Genomic DNA, 8,030 nt, shown 5'->3' with positions numbered 1-8,030 from the left:
TAACAAATACCATTTTTAAAAGCATTTAGTACAGTTCTCTGCACACAGTAAGTGCTCAAAAAATACTACTGATTGATAGGTTGAGTTTGCCATGTGTAGCTGTGGCCACTGACTTTATCACTTATTTACAGTTTGAACATAGTTGTAAAATCATCTTGAGATCAAATATAACAATTAAAAACACAGGTAGGCACTTAAGGACAAATGGTGTTTTCAACTAGCCATTTCCAGCAAAAGATTACTCCGCAGGTGATTAAGTTGTTGGACAGCATGTTTCAGATTAAATATGAGTTGAGCTAACTAGTAACAACATATAACGGAAGTATCCTCATCTTATCATTCATTCAATAGTATTTATTGAGCGCTTACTATGTGCAGAGCACTGTACTAAGCACTTGGAATGTACAATTCAGCAACAGATAGAGACAATCCCTGCCCAATGACGGGCTTACAGTCTAAACGGGGGAGACAGGCAGCAAAGCAAAACAGAACAAAACAAAAATAAGACAACATCATCAAGATAAATAGAATCAAGGGGATGTACAACTCATTAACAAAATAAATAGGGTAATAAATAATATCTACAAATAAGCACATTTCTGAGGGGAGCGGAAGGAGGAAGAGCAGAGGGTGGGTGGGGAGGGAAGGTGGAGCAGAGGAAAAGGGGGATTCAGTCTGGGAAGGCCTCCTGGAGGAGGTGAGTTCTCAATCATTGTGCCTGTTTCTTTACAAAGAAAACCAACTTTATTAACATAAGTCCAAGGAGCTTAGGGAACACTTGGAGAACTCTTATGTACATAACTGTAATTTACTTTAATTCCTGTCTGTCTCTTCTCTAGACTGTAAGCTCATTGTAGGCAGGGAGCATATCCGTTTATTGTTATTTATAATGTATACTACCAAGTGCTTAGTAGAGTGTTCTGCACACAGTAAGCGCTCAATAAATATGATTGAATGAATGAATGAAAGCATGAGAGGAATTTTGAGGGATGGTTCCATGTTCAAGAACTTACTCCTGAACAAACCTGAACCTTTATATCCAGGTATTTTTTGCATTTGATTCATAGATTTTTGTTTCCATTTAATTTCAGTTTTGGGGGTGGGGGGGGAAGACTCATTTCCTGTTTTCCTTTTTCAAATTATCTTGGAAAACAGGACTTGAAAACCTTGGCAAGCAGGGAATAAGTTCAGAGGGTTACCCCAAAGTGGATTTGGCTTCGCTCCCGCCTCGCCTCCGGACCCAGGCATCAAGGGGACAGGGAACGCACCACGGCCTCCTCCTCATGAGCTCGCCTTTCCAGAGCCCAACTTGCAAGCTTATGAGGTGGAGGCAATATTCGAAGTGTGACATCAGCCTCGAACGGGGGCCAGAGGAAACAAAGCTGAGTGAGTCTGTTTTCATTTAGCTTAGGGTTGGTCGGTCTCTCAGCGCGGAGGAGGAGGTGGAGGAAGCCGTGACTGGATTGCTGTATCCAGTTCATAGCTGCCTTTGCCATCAAAGGCAGCAGAGTCCTTCACTTCTCCAGCTATACAGAGGGACTGCAAAGGGCTTGTTCTCCCAAGATCCTGTACCCCATATCCTCCCTGTCCCCCTCCCCACCCCAGGCTTTTCTCCAAGCAGAGAAAAGCAGCTAAAAGAAAAGGAGACCAAAAGTAACAGGAAGAAATATGAACCAGAAGCACAGATAACCTGAAGAGCAACGTTCAGGACTAAATCATTCTTCACCTGTGCTCAGGGGTAAGTTTTCTTTCTTAAAATTGGAGGGGGCGAAAAGGAAAAGCCTCTTTCCACTGAGGTGACTGCTTCTAGCCATTTGCTGCTGCAGCAGCTTTTTGCTTTTCTTTCCATTTGATTCATCTGGAATGTATTGCTTTTTTTCAAGTCTCTTAGAAGCAGGCTCAGATGATGTTTTTTCTCTTCCTTGAAGCATTTGCAGTTTTCCGTTTGCTTATTTCTTCCTTCGAGTCCAGTGGTGGCTCTAAGATCATCATGAACCTCTCCAATCTCTCCTGCACCTCACTTTCTGCCTAAAGCCTGGCTGATAGGCATAGTATCAGTAATGATCTCTTTCTTCCTGATTTTGTTCTAGTTGTGGAGTTTTTTTTCTTTAAAGCGACTTTGGAATCTGTACATTTGACAGGCAGTTTTACTTGAGGGAATTCAAGATTGTGTATTCAGAGAGTCCCTTGGTGAACTTTCCATAGTGTTGTAGTATAATGGCCGAGGACCTCGGGGTGGGGAAGGGAGGAAGGGTTTGGGGCAGAGTTCGTGCCATGGATGGGTTTGAGGGGATTCCAAGAGCTAAGGAGTCTGTGCCGAGGGACTCTGCCTCTTTTGGGTGCCTGGAATTCCTTAGGGATTGGAATCTTTGGGCAGGGCCAAGTGGGAGAATCGAAGGATTTTGCAGTGAGGCACCCAGTTGTGGCTGGATAGCTTGGGAACCATCCTTGGGCTTTGCGGGTGTTCCCACATCTAAGGGCAGGGATGGCTTGCTGAGTTCTGTACCAAGCTCATGGATAACTGAACCCCAGTAGAGCCAGGGTTTGAGTGGGTGGGCTAGCCGGGGAGAGGATAGGGGATCCATTTTTGCAGGGCATCGAGTTGGCAGAGTAGTGGATAAAGCACGGGCCTGGGAAGGATCTGGGTTCTAATCCCATTCCTCCACTTGTCTGCTGTGTGACCTTGGGCAAGTCACTTCACTTCTCTGTTGATCAGATGCCCCATCTGTAAAACGGGAATTAAAACTGTGAGTTCCATGTGGGACAGGGACTGTGTCTACTCTGATTATTTCTTATACTAATTATTTATCCACATTAATGTAAATGTAACAAATATCTTCATTATTATTCATTGCTGTTCAGTTTCAGGGCTTGGGATGACTGTAATTTATTTTAATGTCTTCCTCCCCTTCTAGACTGTAAGTTCCTTGTAGGCAGGGATAGTGTAGTGTACTCTCTTAAGATCTTAGTACAGTGCCTAGCCCACAGTAAGTGCTCCACAAATACCACTGATTGAGCCAAAGAGTGTGGCAGGGCAGGGTCCTTGGAAAATGGACTTGACTTTCTCCAGGACTTCACAGGCAGATCATGAAGCCAGTGGCCCTTGGACAATTGCTGCTGCCAAGAAAATAGGAGGACAGGATAGAATTAGTTCAGAGACTTTGTGCCAGGTCCAGTAGGAATTTGCTTTGAGCAAATTTACCAATTGAGGTGACCTCATTTTCATACAACAGGCGCCCAGTGGGTATTCAGTACATCCATGGCATCAAAGATGCTGAGTTCTCGGACTATGTGTAACAATACACTTTCTCTACTGAGCGTCTATAAGTGCCTCAGGCTGTCCTTCTCAGAAAGATAGTCTCTGTTTCACAGAGGGCTTCTTTCCTACTCCCTCAGTTAGCTGGTAAGCAGACATCAGTGGCAAAGCCCCCAACTCCCTTGATTCAGAATAACCCCAGGAGTAGGATATCAGTGGACCATTCCTGGGGTGATCATTCTTTCCTCTGAGCTTGATCCTTCAAGCCTATTTTTTCTCACAGAGCTTTCCAACTTCTTTAGAAGATTTTAGGAATTTTGATTCTGCCCTACTCAATGGACAATAGCAATTCTTCAGCCACACTGGGCTGCTGAATCTTCTTCTGATCCTTCCTTCATCATTTCCTCCCCCCACCTCCCCAGGTTTCCCTTCTTAGTTTCTGTGACTCCCTTTTGATGGATGCAACTCAGACCGTGTCTCAAATAGGATGTTAGCTTCAATCTTTTTTAGGAAGAAATGTGCATGGAAATTATTGAAATAAAAAGGGTGCAGTGTTCATCACAAGTACTGTGCAAAGCACTGCACTATGAGTTGGGGTTTAGTACTTGAACCCCTGAGGGCAGGTCCTGTAAAGAGGGCACCTTACTGTGGTTCACTCCGCTATGCTGGAATACTTGAGGGTTGAGAGATGAGGCAGTTCTCAGTTGTGTCTGGGGAAGAAATGGAGCCATCTCTGAGAATAGTAGAAGTATAGGGTTGAATTTTGCCACTCTTGGCAATAATATTGCATATTATCTCATACACAGGCTTCAGTAGCTTGCCAAAACCTTTCTACAAAGGGTCTTCCAAAAAGTTCCAGGAGGCCAGGATTGTTCACCTCTAATCCAGTCCAAGGTGGCCCTGCAGAGGCTTTCTTTTCTCATGAGGACTTTCAATAATTCTGCCTTGTCTTTCATCTGAAAGGGGATTTTATAATTTAGGCTCACTGCTTACTTGGTTGAGGTGTCAAAACCCTTATGGGACAGAGTTTTTCTCATACTCACTGTTTAATGTGAAATTCCACATTTTGCTTTTAAAAAAACCCCTCAGTCAGCCTCGAATTCCGTTGGCATTTAGCATCTTCCTGATGGGTGTAATTTTTAGCTAGGTGTCTTAATAATTGGTTTTCATCCAGTCCATTTGGCAAAAGGTCTAAATATTCAGTTGGGCTCAAGGTAGAGTTTTATGCCAGTTTTTCCTTCTGAATAGGAGTTATCCAGCAGTGTTTCACCCTAGGATCACTTTTTTGACTTTCAAACTCACTCTGTCCCATGTTAGCCAGCGAGTAAGTCTTAGTGAAAGGCTGTTAGTAGAAAAGACCTTGCAATCAAATATCCAAATCTTGAGAAGTACTGTCCCAGTATTGAGAAAAAATATTCCCTCCAGTTGTTGTACATAAAAAAAATTAAATCAGCAAAGTTTTACATACTTGTACTAGAAAGGTCCTTAAATCGCTTCCTCCTCAAACCACTGTGGACTGGCAAGAGAAGCCTGTCTTTTTTCCATTCCTTGGTTTATTTTTCTTAGCTTCAGTGTCAGAAGTTGCAGCGAGGATACAGGAGAAGATGAAGGAGAACAACACTTATTTTGCAGTTTGGTCTTTGGCAAAGAAAAGCTTTATGCTAAGATTGTAATATAATTCATAAGATTTGTCAACTTCACTGGGGCACCTTGGATAACAAATAAATTTTAAACGTGAAATTAAACTTGAGCAACTATTTCACTCTAATTCTGCTTCCCCTAGAGGGCACTATGTTCTACTAAGTTACAGTGGATTGTACACTGCATGTGGAAATTTCCTAAATTTGGTAGTGGGGATTAGGTAGATGGGGAATAGACAATCTGAAGAATACATGACTAAAATTCTTCCCAGGTTGGTGATGGATAAAATGGTAGTTTTCAACAATGTTGATCAATTGTAGGGTTAGTACAGCATGAGGGATATTAGATGATGTTTTGATTTGAAAATATTTGCCTGCAAAATTTTTAGCTATCAGTAAATAGCCAAGGTACTAAATCATTCAGTGCTACTTTATTGAGTGCTTATTGTATACAGAGCACTGTACTTAAGTGCTTGGGAGAGTACATAGCAGAGTTGGTAGACACATTGATAGCCCTCCCTGTCCAATCTGCTCAGAGAAAGTATAAGTCACATGTCCCCTGGAACTATAGGATTCAAAAGAATTGTAAAAGGAACACAATAGTAGAGCATTTACATGTTAGGGACTGATGATTTCATGTCACTCTCATTTGCTGGGCAGCCCATAAACACAGCCCAGATAAGCATAGTTTAGTAAAAGGGGGAATAAAAGCATGATGTGGAGAAAATAGGAGAGAGGAAAATTACCCAAAAAGAAAGTTCTGCTGGAGTGACTTTTGTGAACAAACGGTTATCCTTATTCAAGGGTCTGGCAGCATTCTGTGGTCTGGCAATGCTCAACAAGGCTTAATTTCTGGGTGTGTTCTACACACAAAGAAGCATTTGAAGTTCAGAGTCCCCCAGAATGGGTGGGGACAGTTGGGCCCAGGAAAGCATTTTGTACAAGAGTGACAACTTCCCATAGGCTCCCCTTAAGGACTCCCACATCTCAGGTCCCTTGGTCACAGCTCTGAGCTGTGATTCTCCTGAGTCAAAATGAATTCACGTTTGGAAACTGGGGAACTGCAGCTGAAGATGACTCAGGTCTCTGTGGAAGAAGTTCCAGGAAACCAGTTTATTAGCCTCTGGAGTTTTCTCAAATGGGTTTCACAGTCCAAATTTGGGATCAAAATTTCAAAGCCGGTTTGGCTAGCAACTTTGAGCAGCATGAAGTTAAGCAACCTTTTCTCAATAGGAAAATGGTTAAAGCTGCCTGTCTTCCCACCCTGGATGGACCAAGAGTGGTTAGAAAGTGGCAATCTTTCCTGTTCTTTCACATGGTAGAAGAACTTTCGGGGCATTAACAATTAGTTTAATCATTTTCAAATGACTTAAAATTCAACATTTCACTGAATCAGAGTTGCTGAAAAAACTTCATTTCCCCTTCAATTAAAAAGAGTATTCTGGTCAATTCATTTTGAATATTTTATTTTAAACTGAAATAGTCTGGCTTTTTACAAGTAAGCCAGCCTAGTAAAGTAGGGTAGAGTTAGAATGCTGAATTTTCTGGTATTGTTCCTGTGGTGTAGCTGGCTCCTTTTGCTCAGAGCAATGGTTATATGAAAACTCTTTGACCCAATTCACGTTTAGTATTGAAGGTGACTTTGATTGATTTTACAAATTCTATTATCAAATAATTGAGCTCTTCATGGAAGTGGCAGGAGAAGCAGCATGGCTTAGTGGATAGAGCACGGGCCTGAGAGTCAGAAGGACCTGGGTTCTATTCCCAGCTCTGCCACTTGCCTGCTGTGTGACCTAGGGCAAGTCATTTTACTTTTCTGAGTCTCAGTTACCTCATCTGTACAATGGGGATTGAGACTATGAGAGCAGTATGGGGCAGAGACTGTGTCCAGTCCAATTACTTGTATCTGTCCCATCACTTATTACACTGCCTGGTACATAGTAAGTGCTTAACAATTACCACAATCATTATTATTATTATTAATAAGCAGCTCCACTAACTTGGACAATCATTATGCTGATTCCCCCTTCCAAGCTACAAAAACAATGCATCATTCGGGTTCCTGGGAAATCACTATGCAGCCCAAGCTTTGGCTTGGCAAACTTCTGCAACAGATGCGGCATAAAAGTGTTCAAAGTTTCCTTCTTCGCCCCAAGGAAACAATCCTTAAATATTTTTTTTTTCCATCGTGTTTATTATCTAACCAGATTCTGTTGGAAAGTTTCTGGTGTCATTTGTTCCAATCTTGCCTGGACACCTGGCAGGCCAGGAGTGCCCACAAGGGGAGAGAATGTGTTTGTTTATTGTTGTACTGTAGTCTCCCAAGCGCTTAGTACAGTGCTCTGCACACGGTAAACGTTCAATACGTAGCACTGACTGATTGACTGGTAAACCACAGGCGTCTCATCGTTGTCAAACGAGGCTTCCATCAGGGGGCAGCAAAACTTAGATATTGGAACTCCCACTTGGCTGCAAGAGTTGAAACAAAGTTCTAAATCTGCCATCAAACGCATCGCAAGCTGACAGCTCGAAGGATGATAAATCACATCTCCTTTCTTCCGCCGTTTTAGGAGCTGCACTGGGAGAAAGTGTGCTAGACTGCAGAGGCAGTTGGGGAGGGTAGCTTTGAACAACAACTTCTGATGAGGTTCCCCGGCAGGCTTTTTCTCCAGTGCTCCCTGAATAATTCACTCAGGGGAAAATGACAAGTTTCTTCATGCATTTCAAATGAGGTTTGACCATCTAAGAAATTCTGGACTTGGAAACGATTTGATATTTCCTTTTTCTTCTTAGGCTACCCTAACTTGAAGGGAGAAAAGAAAGTAAACCTTCAGGACTCCTCCCTGAGAAAGAATCAGAGTGTCTCTTCTTGCCCAACACTCTTGAAAAGGAAAGAGGCAGGCAACCCCTCTCCTAGCAGTCAGCCAAGGAAGGGGTAGGGGACAGACAAGAAAGACCTCTAATGGCTCCGAATGGTGCCACTTCTACTCATCAAACAAACACCCCTCTCATTCTGGGAGCCTCTGGGCATTTCTACCACTTTGAGTTGGACAATTATGAGTTAAAGAGTCTACAAGCCTTAATAGGAGGAACTCCCTGGTTCAAAAGGGTGGTGAATCAGTCCAAAGAATAGC

General features: G+C 42.7%; 1 protein-coding gene across 7 annotated transcripts in view; it reads left to right on the top strand.

The window, feature by feature from the left end:
- The first annotated feature begins 1,267 nt into the window (after positions 1 to 1,267).
- COL6A3 (collagen type VI alpha 3 chain) overlaps positions 1,268 to 8,030 on the top strand; it is a 117,239-nt gene continuing 110,476 nt past the window's right edge. For 3 of the 7 annotated variants that reach the window (XM_029069575.2, XM_029069572.2, XM_029069571.2), the window contains exon 1: positions 1,268 to 1,738. The gene's annotated coding sequence lies outside the window, so the exon portion shown is untranslated. The remainder of the gene's footprint in view (positions 1,739 to 8,030) is intronic. The other 4 variants (XM_029069574.2, XM_029069576.2, XM_029069578.2 and 1 more) reach the window with 4 other exon arrangements.

The sequence above is a fragment of the Ornithorhynchus anatinus genome, chromosome 7 (assembly GCF_004115215.2).
Source record: "Ornithorhynchus anatinus isolate Pmale09 chromosome 7, mOrnAna1.pri.v4, whole genome shotgun sequence".
NCBI lineage: Eukaryota > Metazoa > Chordata > Mammalia > Monotremata > Ornithorhynchidae > Ornithorhynchus > Ornithorhynchus anatinus.
The sequence above is the reverse complement of the archived record's forward strand: the minus strand, read 5'-3'. Positions and strand labels throughout refer to the sequence as shown.